The sequence below is a fragment of the Lontra canadensis genome, unplaced genomic scaffold (genome assembly GCF_010015895.1).
Source record: "Lontra canadensis isolate GAN:19392208 unplaced genomic scaffold, GSC_riverotter_1.0 scaffold1, whole genome shotgun sequence".
Taxonomy (NCBI): Eukaryota; Metazoa; Chordata; class Mammalia; order Carnivora; family Mustelidae; genus Lontra; species Lontra canadensis.
In genome coordinates this window covers 69125578-69146269 of record NW_022630995.1, presented here as the reverse complement: position 1 = coordinate 69146269, position 20692 = coordinate 69125578, and the positions used below count along the sequence as shown (strand labels likewise).

Below are 20692 nucleotides of genomic sequence, written 5' to 3'. Positions count from 1 at the left end.
TTCTAATATTTGTGATTCTTTTTTTCTTATTTTATCATGCAGCTTAGGATCTCCAGGACTGACTGAATAGAGGAGGTGTATTTGCTTATAGCTGATTTTAGGAGTAAAGCATTCATTTTTCATTGGAAAATAATATATTAGCTGTAGCCTTTTTTAGGGTCAAAAGTTTCCTTCTATTTCTGGTTTACTAGGAGGTTTTCTTACAGCTGTGTGTTGAATTTTGATAAATGCTTTTTTTCCTCTTTATCCAATTGATATGGAGAATTATACTGATTGGGTTTAAAGATATTTCTGTTTAGATTTCGTTTCATATAATATCTTAATTTTTGACAGGATAATTCTGGCTTCACCAGGTAAGTTGAGAGGTGTTTCTTCCTCTTATATTTTCTTAAAGAGTTAGTGTAAAATTGGCATTATTTTTTTCTTTTTTCTATTATGTAACATTAGTCATCATACAGTACGTCATTAGTTTTTGATGTAGTGTTCCATGATTCCTTGTTTGCATATAACACTCAGTGCTCCATGCAATCTGTGCCCTCCATGATACCCATCACCAGACTCACCCATCCCCCACCCTCCTCCTTTCTAAAACCCTCAGTTTGTTTCCCAGAATCCATAGTCTCTCACAGTTCGTCTCCCACTCCAATTTCCTGCCATTCATTTTTCCCTTCCTTCTCCTAATGTGCTCTATGCTATTCCTTACGTTCCACAAATAAATGAAACCATATGATAATTTACTTTCTTTGCTTGACTTATTTCAGTTAACATAATCTTCTTCAGTCCTATCCATGTTGATGCAAAAGTTGGGTATTCATCCTTTCTGATGGCTGAGTAATATTCCATTGTGTACATGGACCACTTCTTCTTTATCCATTTGTTTGTTGAAGGGCATCTTGGCTCTTTCCACATTTTGGCTATTGTGGACATTGCTGCTATGAACACTGGGGTGCATATGGCCCTTCTTTTCACTACATCTGTATCTTTGGGGTAAATACCCATTAGTCCAATTGCTATGTCATAGGGTAGTTCTATTTTTAATTTTCTGAGGAATCTCCACACTGTTTTCCAAAGTAGCTGCACCAATTTGCATCCCACCAGCAGTCTAAGAGGGTTTTCCTTTCTCCACAACTTCTTCAACATTTGTTGTTTCTTGCCTTGTCGATTTTTGCCATTCTCACTGGTGTAAGATAGTGTCTCCCTGTGGTTTTGGTTTTGATTTGACTTTCCCTGATGACTAATGATGATGAATATTTTTTCATGTGTTTGTTAGGCACTTGTATGTCTTTGGAGAAGTGTCTGTTCACGTCTTCTGTCTATTTTTTGACTTGATTATTTATTTTTTGGTTGTTGAGTTTGAGAAGTTCTTTATAGATACTGGATATCAGCCCTTTGTCTATAGTATCATTTGCGAATATCTTCTCCCATTCTGTGGATTGTCTCTTTGTTTTATTGACTGTTTCCTTTGTTATGCAGAAGCTTTTTATCTTGATGAAGCCCCAAAAGTTCATTTTCACTTTTGTTTTCCTTGTCTTTGGAGACATGTCTTGGAAGAAGTTCAAGACCAATGTTGAAGAAGTTACTGCCTATGTTCTCCTCTAGGATTTTGATGGATTCCTGTCTCACATTGAGGTCTTTCATCCATTTTGAGCTTATCTTTGTGTATCGTGTAAGAAAATGGTTGAGTTTCATTCTTCTGTATGTAACTTTCCAATTTTCCCAGCACCATTTTTGAAGAGACTGTCTTTTTTCCATTGGATATTTTTTCCTGCTTTGTCGAAGATTATTTGACCATAGAGTTGAGGGTCCATATCTGGGCTCTCTATTCTGATCCACTGATGTATGTATCTGTTTTTGTGCCAGTAACAAAACTAGTTTCACAGCTTTGTAATATAGCCTGAAATCAGGCAACATGATGCACCCAGCTTTGTTTTTCTTTTCTTTTTCAACATTTCCTTGGCAAGTCGGGGTCTTTTCTGGCTTCATACAAATTTTAGGATTGTTTGTTCCAGAATTCTTAATTTTTTGTTATTAGAATTTTCCAGTGAAGCCATTTGGACTTGGAGTCTTCTTTGTGGGAAGAATTTTAATTATGAGTTAAATTTCTGTAATAGATATAACTTAAACGTTTTATTATTTTTTTTATGTCAGCCTTTGTAACTGTGGCTTTTAAGGAATTTGTCTCTTTCTTTTAAGCTGTTAAGTTTATTGCTATAAGTTGTCTTTAATATTATTTTTCTCTTATGTTTTTAGTACGCATATTGATATCTCCTCTTTCAATGTTGCTAATGGTAATTTTATACTTTCTCTCTTTTTTCTTGACCATTGTTTTCATTGATTTTCTTCTCCATTTCATCTCTTATCTTTATTGTTTCCCTCTCTTAATTTTGTATTTTGTCTTTTGTTTCTAGTTTCTTACAGTGGAAGCTTACTCTATGGATTTTACCTTTTTTTCTTGCAATATCAGTATTGATAATTATAAATTTTTATCTAAGAACTAGTTCTTAGATAATTTCTCAAAGTTTGGTTTATTTTGTTTTCATTATCATTCAGTTCAAGTATCTTATAATATGCTCTGTGATTTCTTCTTTAATCCATGATTTATTTAGAAGCTTATTGTTTAGTTTGATAAATTGTCGAAACCCACTCTGGGAAACTGGTAAACACTACTCTTTTTACATCTAACACACTTGGAATATAATACATGGGTAGAATATAGCTTCAGGAGTGGGTCATATATACATATATGATCTCATATATAACCATAAAGAGACACATAAAATACATTTATAATATAAATCAAAGTTACATAGTTAATGTGTTTTTGAACTAGATTTTGATTGATAAGTTCAACTTTAAAAGATTGTTCAAAATAGTATTGTTAGAATATTAAATCATCTCTTAGCTCTATTTAAACTCCTTCTCCCCTCTACTGAGTACCAAAACATTAAGACTGTTATATATCCCAAAGGAACATAACACATTTGGCTTCATTCCATGGAGTCCCTGAGATCCAAGATAGAATGGTGTAAGTGTGCAGGATATAGCTTCACAATCAGCCATGATCCCTAGGTCAATAGGCCCTTTGGTTAAGGACATCAATGCCTGATGCAGGACAAATATTTATAAAAGTGATAAAAGCCTCTAGGCATACCAATCTCAAATAAACAAAACACATTATCACAAAGAATTACTAAAATATATATTGCTAGAGAACATTTGATTCTTCTATACAAGAGAACAATGAGATGGATAAAGCTCCTAAGAAGTGTTAATCATAGATAGTAAGTAGGCTAGCACTTTTGAGAAATGGGTGAAAATCATAGTATGTGTGTTAAATATAGATAATACATAAGTAGCTTGTGAGGCATAGGCAAATTTGTAAGATGTGTTAAATATAAATTGTAAATTAGTAACCTGAAAGACATGTTAAAAATGGATGGCACAGGGACACCTGGGTGGCTCAGTTGAGCATCTGCCTTCAATTTAGGTCATGATCCCAGGGTCTTGGAATGGAGTTCTGACTCGGGTTCCCTGCTCATTGGGGAGCCTGCTTCTCCAACCTCTTCTCCCTCTGCCCTTCCCACTGCTCATGCTCTCTCTTCTCTCTCAAATAAAAAAGAAATAAAATATATTTTTAAAGATTTTATTTATTTATTTGACAGACAGAGATCACAAGTAGGCAGAAGGGCAGGCAGAGAATGGGTGGGGGGAAGCAGGTTCCCTGCTGAGCAGAGAACCCGATGTGGGGCTCGATCCCAGGGCTCTGAGATCATGACCTGAGCTGAAGGCAGAAGCTTAACCCACTGAGCCACCTGGGTACCCCAAATAAAATCTTTTTTTTTTTTAATGTATACTATAATGAAATACATGCAAGGACAAACAAGGATACTACTTAGAGATAGAAAGGATAGAAAGTCGTATATATGATGGTGACTTTCTCAGCAGACTTTTTTATACATCACCTTTAAATTGGCCATTCACTGGTGATATCCAGTATAGTCCGATTCCAGCCTCACATGTTCTGTGTCCAAAAAAGTGTAGGAGGCTAATTAGAAATACACAGGTTGACTTCTATGCCTAATAGAGCAAACATGTGTTTTGGCCCTAGGTAAATTTCATCTTTGTATCCCCTCTTTATTCACACCTCAGCTTTGGTCTTCATCACTACACCATCATCAGAGAGGGATGATATGGCAGAGAGAGAAAGAGAGACACAGAGAGAGGTTATATGAACATTGTGTAATCCAGGATTTCGGGTGTGGGGTCTTCTGCCCATGCACTCTTCCCTAAGTGTGTTTAATCTGGTGTCTGGTCTCTTTTCTTTTGCTTCTCATTGTGAGGTTTAGATTTATTTAATAAATCATGTTGTTTATCTTAATTTGGTCTGTAAGTGTTTTCACTTTGATTCTTCCAAGATGCTAACTAGAGGCCAGCATTTCATCACGGTCATTTCTCATACAACAATACCTATAATAACAAAACTAATGGTATTTTAACAGATGATTATGAGCCTTCTATTGGCATAGCTGATATTTGTCAGAGTGTTTCTGAAAATTGATTTTGATGGATGTTTTGAAGGCAGATTAGTTTAAAATGCAATAAAAAGTGACCACAGAATTAAGTTAGGTAAATTATCGAATTATTTCATGATACTTGCAAAGAACTATTATGTACATTTATACACATAATATATATACGTATATATTATGAATGTATATATGCATTTGTATATATGTGTTTATATATGTATACATACCCACATATCTACATGTAGCTCTATGAATTCTCAAATTTTGATTCTAGCAAGAATCTAAAACTGTGAAAAGAGTGAAATTATTTCTTACCAAAATAGATTCAACAAACTTTTATTCAGGGTCTATTTGCCAGCCACAGAATCAAAATCAAAAGTGATGTCAGTTTAATTAATTAATTAATTAATTAATTTTTTGGTCAGATATGTTAACATGCACCTATCATTGCTATGGGCTTTGGTTCACATCTTTTTGTTAAGGTAGTTACATGTTGTAGAAAATGCATAAATTTAAGTTATAGAGCTAATTCAAGAAAATGTGTATTTTCCATATGAATTTTCCACCTATCCATGATGAAAAGTAAAATCCCTTTCTTACAGTTACTCATTGAAATAAATGCCATCACAAGTCATATTGTGTACATTTATGATACATTTTCACTATAAATCTAAGTAAGTAAAGTTCTTTGCAGTAGATGTTGATTAGTTAGTTCATCCTTCAAATTTCACTCAGTACAGTATTGTCAGCACATGAAATGATCCGTTTCTACGTAACCACCCCTCCCCGCAATTGCTAACTACGTAAACATTAAAGATTCTATATACCCTTAAATACGTTAAGAATTCAGTATGTTATGATTTAACTGTTTATAATTCCTTGAGCTAAAGCTGTATTTCAGGCGTGTTTTAATCAAAACGGAAACTCGAGGGGTCTTGGGCCAAGTTTTTTAAAGAGCAGAAAGTCAACTTAGTTCTTGGCCTGTGGTTTGTTCTTAGGATCATATATAAGGTCACAGTCATGGACTTTGAACATTAAATCAGACGAGCCAACTTTTAACTTCTTCCCTGTTGTCTCAAAAGCTATTAGGAAACATTTATTAGTAATTTCTTTAAAAGACAACTGCCCAATTGGCAACCATTATCTTTGGAATAAAAAATCAGATATTAAAAATTTATTGAACTATGATTTTATTATTAATTCTGCAGATTCAAAGAGTGGTTATTATAGTTCCTTCTGTGAGGTTTGGTTAATTTTTACATCTTTCTACATTATAATTTTATGAGTTATCTTACAGTGGTTTCAAACTATTTCATCAATCTTCATCTTTGTTTTTAATTTATACAGTGGAATTTACTTGTTCATTGGTGTGAGTAATTTTCAATATCTTGCCAAACACCTTGTGGCAACTGAAAATACAAGTTGTTTATATGAGACTTCTCTGTTTGAGAGCAGTGCAACAAAAACAAATTATGCAGAAATCCAGCATCATTGAATTGTAGGCACTTGTATAACTAATTCAAAAATACTTTATTTTCTGTAATTAAGAAAACAAATTTGACCTACATCTTGGGGATGCAAATAGGGCAAAGCATATCTTATGGCTAGAATAATTTTCATTTTCACTGTATTGTTAATTTTTTAAAAATCTCCCCAACTTAACCAAATGCCTTATATCCCATTCAGCCCATCTTGTTGCAGAACTCACATATATTAGAAGCTGGATCAATATTTATAGACCAATTTTATTATTCTTATGTGTTCAGATTATACTTTAAAACTCAGGTTTATGAAGAAAATTCCCATCGGTTTCCCAGAGTGTTGTGAGGACCTCTCCAGTAGCTCATGGTGATCAAATGTTCAAAGCGCCATGTCAGATACTGATGCTATTCAGCTCCATGGGCAGCTGGAGCCCCTGGGCTAAGAGCAGAGAGCAGCTTTCTCTAGTGCTCTTGGGCAGTCCAAGCACAACAGGGTCTGAGAGGTGATGATGCATCCTCTGGCAACAATGATATCAGGCTCTGCTGGTTGAGGCTAGGTGTAGCCAATAAGGTGTCTTACTGTCTGGACATCTATCTCGGCTACCAGCTTCACAGCACACAGCATCCATAAGGATACTGAAGGAGGTATGGGAGGAATTCACTTTGCAGGAGTCCAAGATGCTCTTCCACAGTTCAGGTTGATAGGAATAAATTCCCTTCTCCATCCCTAATCTGTAAATTCACCTGTACGCATACTGTCCTCCTCCTGTGGCTACTATCTTTGCAACAGAATCCAATATGGCTGCACGCCTGCTCTCACAATGAATGCCCATTCTGCAAATCAGAGCTTCAGCATATCACTGTGAAAAAGTCAGATTAGATTTGAGATCATTGGCATTATTACAAGAAAATTCAACATAACATTGTCTTGGACAGAAAAGGACTTTAATTTCTTTAAATATAATTTCCAACTATGGTAAATTTTTGAATTGTTGTAAAAAATGGTTTTTAGATTTTTATATATCACCTTTTTTGTTGATGTGACTATCTAGAGATCAACTTTTTCATAAAAATATGAAATTATTTTACGTGGAATTTTATGCATAATTGATACTTAAATGACTTCTAATATTTTTATTTTTTAAAAATAGGTAATTGTAAAGAAAAGGTACTTAAATGTTTACTAAACTCCAAGGAACCGTATCAGTTTTTCTGTGACATAACTGGAAAATTTGGGGACGACCTTCCATTAGGGATTTTCGCTGATTCACACGTGTTCAAGGTTCTTCAGAGTGTTTCCAAAACTGGGCATGAGGACTTTTCTGCTGACTGTGTGTGGCATGAGGATCACTGAGCTTTAAAGAACTTAGTCCCTTCTTTGAATTGTGAAATACCCTAATAACATTTTCACAGCGTCCCATTTAATGGGGTCAGGCACCGTGTTTACAGTCCAGTGTGCCCTACAGTGGAAAAGTGATCCACAGGCGGGCTCATGTCTGCCAGTTCACCTCCGTGCTCACAACTGCCTTGGACAAAGTAGTCATCCACCTGTCTTATTCCGTCCTCTCCCGCCAGACTTCACCTAAGCCTGCCTTCTTCCAGCCTGCGCTGCGGGGTGAGAGGCTGGTCTGGAGTAGCCGCCCAGCCCAGCTCGATCCTACTACACATTTTTCCCTTGCCTCTGGGCCAGCTGGGTGCTCAACCACGCGCCCAGGTCTCCAGGCTTCTCCCGGGAAGCCTCCCGCCCTAAGCCAGGCTGGGTAGGGGCGGGGGCCGGGGGTGGTCTCCGAGACTTCTCGCGCTTTCCCTGGAGGTGCCAGGAAAGATAAAGGCACAGGCCGAAGCCGCGGTCTGGGCGTTTCTGCGAGGCGGGGCCGGCGCTCCCTGACCTCCTCCTCCCTCCAAGTTCTGCGCCCCGGATTTGGCAGTGGCGGAAACCTGCGGAGCGTCCCAGCCAAGAGGGCGGGGAACTGGACACCTGGGGCAATCTTTCAGGGTCTCCTGCCACATCTCCCTCCCCCAGCCGCCGCTGGGGAAGTTTGTCTTGCCCTCTGCTCCTCGCTCTTCTCTCTTTCACTTTTCTTTTCGCTGAGGGTTGGGACTCCCTGGGTTCAGGGAGCCCAGGGGGAACCCCCGCTGACTCGCAGTCGAAGCCCGTCGCCCGGCTGAGAGGGCCTGGTGGCAGCGCCCGCCCGCCGCGCCGCTTGCCGCCCCCAGCCCTGCAGCCCGGACTCGATGGAGGTAGAGTTCTGCTTCTCGGCTCTGGGAGGGGAGGTGGTGGTGGTTGAAAAGGCGATGGAATTTTCCCCGAAAGCCTACGCCTCGGGCCTCTCCCAGCTCCGGGCCGACCCACCCGTTTCCCGCCACCAGCTGCGGGTTGCGCCGCCCCGCCCTCTCGCGCGGAACACTTGACCGCGACTTCGGGTTTTTGGCTGCACTGCGCAGAGCGGTTTTCCCCCTTCTGACCCTTTATTCCCCCCGTGCTCGCCATCCTCCGCTTCCAGAGGTGCGCAGCTTGCTCGTCCGCTGGCGGGTCCCGCGCGGCTCTTGCGTGCGCTCCCGTCTTTCGGTGTTGCAGGCAGCCGAGGCGCGGGAGGCAGCGTCCGGCGCCGGGCTCTCCCCTGCCTGGGCTCTCCCCTGCGCTGGACTTTGCCAGCTGACGGGCGGAGAGCGAGGGACGTGCGTCTGGCTGCCCCCGCGGAGAAGACGCGGTCTGGCAGCACCGAGCGCTGAGTTCTGCACCTAACCGAGCTCAGAGAGTTCAAGAAGGTACTGCAGCTCCTCGCTTCTTCCCTGTGCCCTCCCAAACTCCCTCTCGGTCGGAGCAAAGGTGTGTAGGACTCTGCACGTCTGTCGCTACCTTTGTTTGCAAAATCGAGTTACCCTTCCCTTTTTGGATGAGAACCCTTGTCCTCCTAGGGAAAGGAACTTGCAGAAATGGTTATTGCTGGGCAGTCAGGCCTGGGTTTGGATTCTTAGTTCCAACCCTGTACAAGCCACTCATCTCTTAGAAAAGCAGTATTAGAAACTTGGAAGAGATGTAGGAGAACTTAGTTGCAGTAAAATCCTTATCCAAGGTGGATTTAAATGAAAATCCAGTTAATTTTTTCCCAGTGTTACTGAGATTGCATTTTGCGGACATATACAATTCATTTTAATTTATGTAATGCTGTGCGTTTAAGATTTTGAGAGCTTCAACTTAGCCGTAATGCAAGATTATTCCTAAACGGTGTGTACCAACAGATTCTTAAACAGGATGTTAGAAGTTTCAAAACTGGAAGCAAAGTTGTTGTCGCTAGCTATTTTTCCATTGTGTTTTTTAAAGCTACTTTCTAAAGTTATTAACAGGGGTGATGACATCTATTTGTAACTGATAGGCATCCTTATCTTGTCATTGTGCCTAAGGAGGTTTTGCTGACTTGACTGAAAGAACAGATTAGCTCTGGATGGTTGCGGTGTCCCAGGGGGGATGGCTGTGAGGTGGGCTGTTCTACTGAAAGCATCAAGGTGCAATGATTGATTCAATTTAACAACTCCTGTTGTTTTGTTGAAAAGCGGTGTGGTGGAGGAAGGAGGTACAAAAAGAACATAAAGATATGTAAAGGAAGGGACTAAAGAGAAAAAGTAAGAGCCTTCTTAGCTTTAAAAAGTGACAAAGAATTTAAAATTTTATGGAATCAAGTTAAGTCTCAGAAAGTTCTAAAGGTTTGTTACGATTGTGTTTTAAGGTCACATTCATTTCTCAATGAGTTTTCTCCTCAGAGTTTTAGTCATACTCAGAATGGCCTTTCCTGCAGGGTCATTGGCTCTGTGACAGAGTGACACGGAGGAGTTAAGTTGGTCACTGGTCCTGAAGCTCAGTAGGCAGTGTTCCAATACTTTGCTTTTTAATTTATTATTAATCTATTTATTTATTTTTATTAAGTAAGCTCTACACCATGTGGGGCTCAAAGTCACTTCCCCAAGATCAAGAGTCACATGCTCTGCTGACTGAAACAGCCAGACGTCCCTTTCCATACTTTGGATTCACTATTCTCTGACAGTTTGGCATGGGAGCTCCAGAACCTGTTTTGGAGTTGTAGTCCTGAAATTTGGAATTTTACTGCAGATTTTGGTGGACTTAAGGGAAATGATTTGATGCTTTCTATTTTCACCGGTGAGATTCATATATAAATGTCAGCAGCTCTCTTGCAAGACATATTTGTTGTTAATGAAATACATATTTATCAACATCTTTGAAGGAGAGAGAAAATCAGTGATTTAAAGTTTATTGAAATAGAGTTTGATAATTAAAGGATTTTAAACCCCAGGAGGTTCTCCATCTCAGGTTTGCTGGCTCTGGGTAGATTTCAGGAAGGCTATGATTGAAGCCCTGAATGTTAGTGTAAGTGGATTTTTCTTAGGAAAATATCTACAACTCTAATTAGGTTTTTAAGTGGGCCTTGAACCCCAGGTAGTTTTAAAAACATTTTAAAACTTAGAAAACTGTCCTTTTCTTCATTTGTCTCTTAGAGCTTCCTGTTAAGTTTGTTCATTAGGTAGCTATTCTTTTTTTTTTTAATTTTTATTTATCTGTTTTATTTATTTGACAGAGAGAGAAAGATCACAAGTAGGCAGAGAGGCAGGCAGAGAGAGAGGGGGAAGCAGGCTCCTCGCTGAGCGGAGAGCCCGATGCAGGGCTTGATCCTAGGACCCTGAGATCATAACCTGAGCCGAAGGCAGAGGCTTAACCCACTGAGCCACCCAGGTGCCCCAGGTAGCTATTCTTTTGAAGGTTAGTTAATGATAATACGGAGAGTTCCGTGTTTCTGCCAGCAACTTGAATTATGGGAAATATATTATTTCCCATATGGGAAATATAATTCATATTAATTATAGCTAATACTTGTTGAGGTCTTATTATGTACTGGGCATTGTTCCAAGTATGTATTTTTAAAAATCATCATAATAAAGTTATGTGGTGGTAGGAACTATATTATAGTGCTGAGAAAACTGGAGCACAGGGTAACTGAGTAACATTCCCAAAGTTACAGAGCTAGTTAAGTGGTGGAACTGAGGATTTAACCCACACAGATTTAAGATCACAGGTATTTATGAAGAATGATATTTCCATATAAGTATTTCCCACAATTTGGCAGTGACAACTAACCACGACTTCATTTTGACGCCATGTTATACAGATAGAATGTTGGTTTTCAAGTAATACTGCTTATATGGTACTTGCATGATTGACATCAATCATTAATTATATATTTATATATATGTTTTTACTTAAATATATTTATATATATTTATGATCAACTGATATTCATGCGAGTGTCTATATGTATTTGGTTCCTTGGAGAGGTTTCTGTCATGGTTCCTGAATGAGAACATTAATTTGCATCAGCTTTTGCTGATAGAACCTGACGTAAGTACATGGGGATTGATCTGGGTGCTGAATTTATCCATCTATCCATTCATCCATCCAAGTCGAAAGCTGGGGTTCCTGGAGAGATCAGAACAGAAGCCTTTCCCATTATATCACAACAGAGGTGGTGTTGTCAAGTATTTGAGAAGCTTTTTCAGAGGCTTTATGGTATGAGGATTGGCAAGAAGCCACCTGCTTTCCTTAGTTCAATATTAGCTCTTTGGTTTACTTCCACAGTGGTTGTAGATTGCTACATCAGGCTGTTGAGATTGAACAATGCTTAAGTGCTTGCTGCTATCCCATTGGAATGGACTGAATGGAAAAATGCCATAGGGGAGTTGAAAGAACCTCTGTGGTTTTAGCTAGTACTGCAGATCCTCACTACCAACTATATAGTGGTGAATTTGACTAATTATTATTAATTATATATTTATTATTTTGCTTTATCTTTTTTTTTTCCCCCAAGTTCCTCAGTACTGCAATCAGATGTAGGAAATAAGAAGCTTTTGGTCTCATTTCAGTTCAGCAGTGTTATTCGTGCTCATTTTATATCTGGAGGCAGGGTATATGTATACATATATTTTTCAGTGTTTTATCCCACTGCGACTCTAGTAGTGTCTTGGGTCATTTTTGGAAGGACTTACATATACATATATATGTATATGTATGTGCATATGCATACACATGTGTGTGTATGTGTATACAAAAGAGGTATTTTTATATAGACTATATAAAAATGGATTAAAAAAAAGTCTGAATGCCTATTCGCTCATCATGTTCTAATAATGCATAGTTGCTTCTTCTCCTGATGCTAAGGTTTTTCCAAGTGCTAACAGACTGCAGAAGGGATCCGGAGAGTGACAAAATATTTTGTTAAATAAAGGAATTGAAACTGAAAATTATCCTACAAGAAGAAAATATAATGGTTGTAAGGTTGGTTGTTGTGGGGGGAGTTCTACTTATCACAATGACACAGGGAAGAAGCCCTGTGACACATTCAATAATCCCTTGTATCATTTCATTCTCACTGGGCATTTTGCTCGTATGCCTTCTAATAGAAATTTGAGAAATGGAATACCCCTTGTGCACTCTTAGCTCTGACCTCTAAAATTTTCAATTATTTTTCAATTGAACAATTTATAGTTCGAAATTTTACAATATATTTTTCCAACTTCTGTGCTCCTCTTACTCCTCAGCAACAAAAAGTATATACATTTAAATTTAATTTTTAAAATAGTTTTGTTAAAAATTATTCCTTATGCTATTTTAAATATTAGTATACAGGTAACAAAAGTAATTCATTAACTTTTGGTAAGTAATTATGAGGCATAGAAGTAAACTATAGTGGAAATTTGTATCCTAAATGTAGGTATGGGTAATGTGGATATCAGTGCTTTCCTGAAAGAACGTTTCTCTAATATCAGTTTTTCAAATTGCTCCTTTATTAGGCACCTTGGGGAGGCAAGGCATATAGTAAGATTGTGAATGGGAGAGAGATGTGCCTTTCTTTGGTAAAATGGGTGAAGGGTAATTATAAAAGGGGAAGTGGGAAAGGAGAACTTGCCAGAAAATGCTCACTGTTGGCACATTTCAAGCATATCACTTGTGAAAAAGGGTTCCTATGGAAATAGAGGATCTGGAAATTGTTTTTTTTAGAACTCTTCTATATCCATACAGAGCTCAGGAAGCAGTGGGGTTCCCTGGGGATGCCTGGTGATTACTTTGAAGATCTCTGATCTGGTTCAGCCTATTGCCTGCCCCCTAAGGTTGGTTTGTATATTGCCATGGCTCATTGTGCTTAAAGCAGAGACTGTGTGTGTGTGTGTGTGTGTGTGTGTGTGTGTGTGTGTAGGGGAGGGAGGGGTAAAGAACTGGCTTTCCACTGAAAGCAGGGGAGGGGATGGGGGGGGGAATGTATGGGGGAGTTGTGGGGGTGGAGAATAGCTTCTAGCCAGGCTTGGGGACTTGGATAGCCTTCCCAGCCTGGGCTCCCCTTCCATGCTAGTCCCAGTCACACTGCTCTGTGCTCTAGACACTAGACACACTTGCTGTCCCTGTTCACTCCTTATCATCCTTCCTGCGTACTGCTGAAGCATCCAACCTCCATAACTTTTGCTGCCCCCTTCTACTGCCCAGGTAAAATTATTTTCTCCCTTATATGAATTTATTTGGTGCTATGCTAGTTTTTGTCTCTGTAAATTCATCTTATTATGTGTGTGTCTCCAGTCACATTTTGAATAAAGACTGTGAGCCCAACCAAGGGTTGGTCACATGGTTGATTTGTATTGACTTCGATGAGAGGACATTCAACATTTCGACAACTAAGCAGACTTCCAGGAAAACGGGAAATGTAATAGAACAAAAACAATGGTGGACTACTATCATTAAAACAGTATTTGGGGATAGTCAGTCTGGGGTAGGATTTATTGAAGAAAAAACAAATTGGAGAGAAGGAAACCAGCCAGAAATCCATTGCAATCCTACAGACATGCAGTCTCATTCCCGTTATCTGCTCAAGGACAGAGCTCTAGTAATTCATTCTTTCTGTCATCAATTTTTGTCTCTTTTTAATGGGTCTTTGCCATCAATGTAATTTCTCCCATAAACAACAACAACAACAAAACAAACAGCTCTCTTTGACCTCATGTTTCTCCACAGCCACCACCTCCTTTTTTGGTCTCCATTTTACAGGAAAACTTTCAAAGTCAATTCTACTTTCTGTTTCCAGTTTCTCTCTTCTCATTGTCTCTTGAACCGGGCAGGTCATCTTCCCCACTGCTCCACTAAATCTGTTCTTGACAGAAGTACCAAGCCCCGCCATGTTAGATGCAGCAGTTAGGGCTTGACTCTATTCCAGTACACTCTTTAGCAGAGTTGTTTTCATTGTTTTTCATTTGGCTTCCAGGCAGTCTCCCACCTCTCCTGCTTGTCTTTCTGTCTCACAATCACTCATTTTGGTCTCTTCCCAGTTCTGTTTCCCTAACCTCTAAACAGAGGTGTCAGTGGGGTCAGTCCTTTCTCTGTGTAACTCACTCCCTTGGTGATCTCATCCAGCCTCGTGGCTGTTAATGCCTTCCTAGAGTAGTGATTTCTGTATCCAGTCACAACCCCGAACTCCTAGTCTAGTTAGTAATTCTGAGGACAGGTCTAGGACTCACTGGATTCCTGGCTTAACCTCCAAACTTCTTCCACTGTTTCTCTCCTCTAGCTTGGTGGCAGTTCCATTCTTGGAGCTACATACACGATCACTTAGTCCATATCAGAGGTGTCCTTACTTCTCTTTTTTTCATACCCCACATTTCAGTCTGCCACCAAGTCGTTCGGCTGCCCCTGCAGAGTATATCCCACATCTGACTTCTTGCCAGCTTCACGGCTGCCACATGGACCCAAGCCACTCTTTTCATGCCTCATGGTATTACTGCAAGATTGGTCTCCCTGCTGCTGTTCTTGCCCCTCCCCCTGCCTGTTCTCAATGGGACACAGCAGCCAGAAAGCTTCTGTTACTTGCTCTGCCTGCATTAAACAAACAAACTCACAAAACAAACAAGCAAACCCTCAAAACAAACAATCAGAAACACCCAGAAACCACTGGCTTAACAAACAGTAATTTGTTATTTATCATGATTCTGCAGTTTGCACCACATTCAGCTCCTTAGCTCTTACAAGGCCACTGAGGAGGAAACATTCTGGAGGGTTTCTTCATTCCTACCTCTGGCACCTCATCTGGGCTGGCTGGAAGTGAAGCCCCATCCCCCCCCCCGCCCGCCCCGCCTTTAATCTTTCTTTCTTTTCCAGAAGAAACAGCGCTTGTCAGCAACTGAAGAGGCCACTTCCTGCTCTGAGTTGGATTTAAGGACCTTTTGTGTCCTTCCTTTCGCTTACCTGGTGGTGAGGTTGTTTTTCTGTTTTTTGTTTTAAGTACATTTTTCTTTTAAATCTTGAAGGATTCCTATAAATTTTATTGAGGTTCACTCTAGTAGAGAAAGACGTACCCAGAAGACACTTAAATATTCCCCTCTTTATTTTGGCTATGAGTCAGGATGCTGTAGGAGAAACCCTTAAGGTTTTTCGAAGCATTTTTGTCCCGCTGACTGGGTCTAGGAGGCACTGCCTTCGAGTAAGGTCTTAATGAGGCATCTTCCAGCAACGCACTTGATTTGATCTTTAACCTCAGGGCACATTGTAAGAATAGACCTTGGATTTGAACTTTGTCCCAAGACTGCTTCTTTCTTTGAGAATCTTTTGCTGTCTGGAGAGGCGAGAGTGACAAAAAGTTTTCTTTTCTAGGTTGGCAAGTATTGGGTTGAACAATTTCCTCTAAATTCCATTTGAACACTTTAGTTCATCTTTCTCTTCCTGTAATGAATCCTAGGCAGCTAAATGAAGCCAGCTATCATGCTCAGAAATCTTCTTAGCCAGATCTACAAGTTCATTAGATATATTTTCTTCCATATTGTTGCCAGATATTTGGCCACTATGTAATGTGAGTTGCCCTCTCTCCCGCCTTCAGTAAGAAGTGTACTATTGCCTTTCTAACTTTAACTAGAAAGAGTAGCCTTGTTGCTCTTCATGAGGTGTCTACCAACCACCTGGTCTCATTATCAATTTTAATATCCGTTTCTAATTGCTAGGTGATAAACTCCTCCAAAATTTCATGGTGTGAAACAAGAACCATTTTATTTGTTCAAGGTTTGGAGGCTAGAAATTTGGACAGGACATAACGACAATGACTTGTTTCCATTCCACAATGTCTGTGGTCTCAGCTGACTCTAGTTGTCCAAGGACTGTCTGAAAAAGTTCAAGGTATTGGGTCAGGCTGTTGGGTGGGTTCTTTCATTCTCTTCCATTTGGCCTTTCCACATGGCTAGATTGGGCTTTCTCATACCGTGATGGTCTCAGGGTTGTCAGACTTCTTATATAGTATTCAGCTTCCATAAAAGAGGAAGTGGGAGCTGCACATCCTCTTAAGGCCTGGGTATAGAATTCCTAGACTTTACATTTGTTTCATTCTTTTGGGAAGAGCAAGTTAGAAGGCCATCTCAAATTCAGTGGGAGAGGACATGGACCAGACCTATGCTGGGTAGCTTGTCGTGCTTGTTCACTGAGGGAGGGAAGGTGCCAATGATGGCAGCCATCTTTGGAGATGATCAGCCACACATTGTCATCCTGTTAAAACAGTAATTAGGTCATGCTCCTCCTCTATTCAGAACCCTTCTTTGCCTTCTCATCTCACTTCTGTAAAAGCCAAATTCCATTATAATGGTCAGAAGGCCCTAAGTGATTTTTATGTTATGTTACCTACTATTCTTCCTTTAGCTCATTGTTTCAGTCACACTGACAAACTTGCCCCTCATCACACATTCTTCTCTGTTCTTATCTAAGGGTCCTTGAACTTGCTGTTCCCCTACTTCTCTCAGATATAGCCTACTCCCTTACCTCATCGGCTTGGTTCAATATCCCATTCGCGGTGAGGTTTTCCCTAACCCATGTACTTTTTACTGGACTCCCATCAGCACTGTGTTTAAACTCTCCTCCATACCCCTGTAACTATCTGACACACTGCTAGGTTTATAGTACCCTATCCAAAACTCTTAGGGTCAGATAGGTTTGGAATTCAGATTTTTTTCAGTTTTTGGGAAGGTAATCATTACGGATTGAATTGTGTGTCTCTTCCCATCCTACCCTAAAGCCCGCATGCAAGAGAGGCTTACTCTTCTAGAAACTTTCAAATATGCAAAACAGTATTAACTGTACATTACATTCCCATGGCTTACTTGTTTTATAACTGGAAGTTTGTACCTTTTGGCTCCTTCTACCCATTTCACCCGTTCCTCAACACCCTGCCTCCAGAAACCACCCATCTGTTTTCTGTGTCCATGAGGTGTTTTTTTGTTTGTTGGTTTGTTTTAAATTTTTTTAATATACCAGTCTTTAAAGAGTCACTTACTCTGTGAAGTTCTCAGGGCAAATCCCCTGCTTTACCTCCTCTCAAGCCCCCAGGAAATATTGACTACATTTCTCCTTCATTCTGTCCCCTCCTGGTGGATACCTCTCTAATAGTATCTCCAGTATTTCATTATATTGACTTGTGTTCCTACGGACTCTTCTCTTGAGTAAATGACAAAAGTGGTACCAAGGATGACAAGAATTGTGATGATGGAGTTAGAAAGGCTGGAGTTTGGGAAATACCTCATCCTTTTCTGCCTAGCACCTTGCCTGGCACATAATAGACGTTTAATAATGTTATTTTTGTTGTCAATAATCTGTCACATATTGATGAGGGGCCAAGTCATAAAAGGTTTTGAGAAAAGGAGTTTGACTACATTTGACTGGAAATAAATCATCAGTGATCTCATATGACTGTTGGAAAACCATTCCCAGCAAATGGAAAAAACATTCCCCAGCATTGGAAAACCAATCCCAGCATATTGTTAGGGTCAGGAAGGGAAACAGAATTTCCTGAGGATCTAATTTGGGCCAGACTACTGATAGAATCCTTATATTAATTTTTAGGAGGATGCATATGAGCTCTTTAGATTAGCATGAGCCTGTTAGAACTAAAAAAATGAGGGGGTGGTGTTTAATATTTTGTGCCAGTTGTTATTGAGTGGATAATTTTATAAATTGCAAAAAAAAAAATCCTTCAATAAACAAAAGGAAATAGAAAAAACCCCACACCCTATTTTCTAAATTTCACTGAATAGAAATTTTTTTCATTTTCTTAATTCTATTTGCCAAGTATTTTGAAAAAAAATATTTCAGAATACAAAAAAGATGAAAAGAAATTTATAAAAATAGGAGTACTGTTAATATTTAATTTATTTAGTGCTCCTTCTCCTGAGAATCCAAGGAAACAAATATAGTCATAACAACTTTATTAGGTCACTTTAAAACTTGTGGTAATCCCAGATGTCAGATTTTTAAGAGTCTGTATTTTATATCATTAGACTTTACCCCTGGACTCTTCTCATTGTTTTGTGAAGGGCCTCTAAAACTTGAGACCTGTGGTTTTATGATGGCTGATTTACATTTGATATTGAGGCATCTCTCTTCTAAATATTGACCTTTCTTAATTCAAGACAAATTAGTCTTAGCCTCTGCAGTTTGTAAAGCATTGGTTCCCAGGCTATGGTTTTGAATCAAGTAGGTTTACAGTGGACCAGAAACCTTCCTATATGTAGCAAATATTTATTGAGCACTTTTTCAGTGCATGGCTCTTTGCCAAGTGCTCTGAGGGGTAAAAAACCGAACCAAACATAATTCCTTTCATCAAATCGTTATCTACTGGAACAATTAATATTGGTAACCAGTATACTTCTACGGAACAGCTGTCCATTCTCTAAACATGCTGTGCTTTCTGTCCTGGCGAAGGATGTGGGTATGCACGTCCCTCCTCGGGAATGCATTATTGCATCCCAACATTTTTTCCTCTACCCTTCCTTCTGACTCACCCACCTGGTCCAGAGGTTTCACTTTCATATTATTTTCTTGGGGAGATTCTCCTAAACTTCTAAGATGGGATTAGGTATCCCTTGTTCTTTTATTTTATTTTATTTGAATTCAATTAATTAACAGAGAGTGTATGGTTGGTTGCAGAGATAGAGTTCAGTGATTCATTAGTTTCATAGTAACGCCCAGTGCTCGTTACATCACACACCCTCCAGTCAGTGAAAGTGAAACCTCTGGACCTGGTGGGTGAGTCAGAAGAAAGGGTAGAGGAAAAAATATTTGATGCAATAACACATATTTAGTAAATATTTCAATAGTTAACATCTATTGTTGGCCTCGTGCCAAGCATTTCAACTTGTGGAATCCTCATAAACTCCTTGAGGTGCTTTTCTTAACTACTTTTCAGGTGATGTACCAAGACGTACCAAGACCTTGTGCCCAGGGTCCACAGATAAGTCTCTCTCCAAAGCCTATATGCTTCAGCAAGCATGTGATACCACACTGGAAAAACGAAGAAGCAGCATAAAGATTAAAAAGGAGGAGGTAAAATTATCATTATTGATAAGTGAAAGCCTTGAAAATTAACAAATTATGAAAATGATAAGTTCAGCAAGACAGCCAGACAGAGTAACAAAAAGTCAGTAGCATTTTAAAATACTAAATAAAATATTAGCTAACGTAACAATAAAATGCACGGCACACCCGCCCCCACCAGGAAGACATTTATCATAATCAAATGGATTTACTTGAGGATTGCATGGATAGTCCAATATTAGAAAATCTGTCAGTATAATGCTAATGGATGCATGCAGAGAAAGTTATTATCAAGCATTTGGATAAAAGCTTCATAAGATTAAATGGGATCTTCCAAATGTGGGAATGAATGAATGATATCTGCTAAATAATCTCGAGTAAATGTCATTCCTTAACAGTTTTATTTATTTATTCGAGAGAGAGAATGCGAGTGAGAGGGTAAGATAGAGCATGAGCAGGGGAGAGGGACAGAAGGAGAAGCAGACTCCCCACTGAGCAAGGAGCCCGATGTGGGGCTCCATGCCAGGACTCTGGGATCACCACCTGAGCCACAGGCAGATGCTTAACCCACTGAGCCACCCAGGCGCCCCTAGTAATGTCATTCTTAGTAAAGAACTTTAAAAAGCATTTCCTTCAGTTTTGGAGAATGCTGGGGATGTCAATATCTGCACAACTTTTTTTTTTTTTTTTTTAAGATTTATTTATTTGACAGAGAAAGAGATCACAAGTAGGCAGAGAGGCAGGCAGAGAGAGAGAGGGTTGCAGACTTCCCACTGAGCAGAGAGCCCCATGCAGGACCCTGAGATCATGGCCTGAGCTGAAGGCAGAGGCTTAACCCACTGAGCCACCCAGGCGCCCCTCTGCACAACTATATAACAGAATACTGAAAACAAAGATAATAGTTGCTCATTTTTCCTGAGTACTTACTATGTGCCAAGCAGTCCTTTGTAAGTTTTGCTTATTTAAACAACCATAAACATTAACTTCTTTTCTTATCTTTGCTTCCTATATCTTTTTGCTTTCTCCAAAAATTACTTCAAATGGGTCATAAAGGGTGAATTTTTCTGATGTTTTATATGCCTGTGAATATGTTAACTTTGCCTTCACATGTAAATACTGGTTTACCCAGGTATTTAATTCTAGGTCCAAGGTTAGTTTTTCTTCAGCATTGTGGGGACTCTGCTCCATTATCTTGCATCTGTTGTTGCTTTCAAGAAGCTTGACGTCATTCTGACCTTTGTCTGCTTTCACTCTAATGAATATGGTTGAAGTTTCTCTTTGGCTTGAAT

The 20692-nt window shown here is 39.5% G+C and overlaps 1 protein-coding gene across 1 annotated transcript in view; it reads left to right on the top strand.

Moving 5' to 3' along the window:
- The first annotated feature begins 8228 nt into the window (after nt 1-8228).
- The window catches only part of IL15 (interleukin 15), a 95300-nt gene continuing 82836 nt past the window's right edge, over nt 8229-20692 (top strand). The window contains exon 1 of the mRNA XM_032857159.1: nt 8229-8251. The gene's annotated coding sequence lies outside the window, so the exon portion shown is untranslated. The remainder of the gene's footprint in view (nt 8252-20692) is intronic.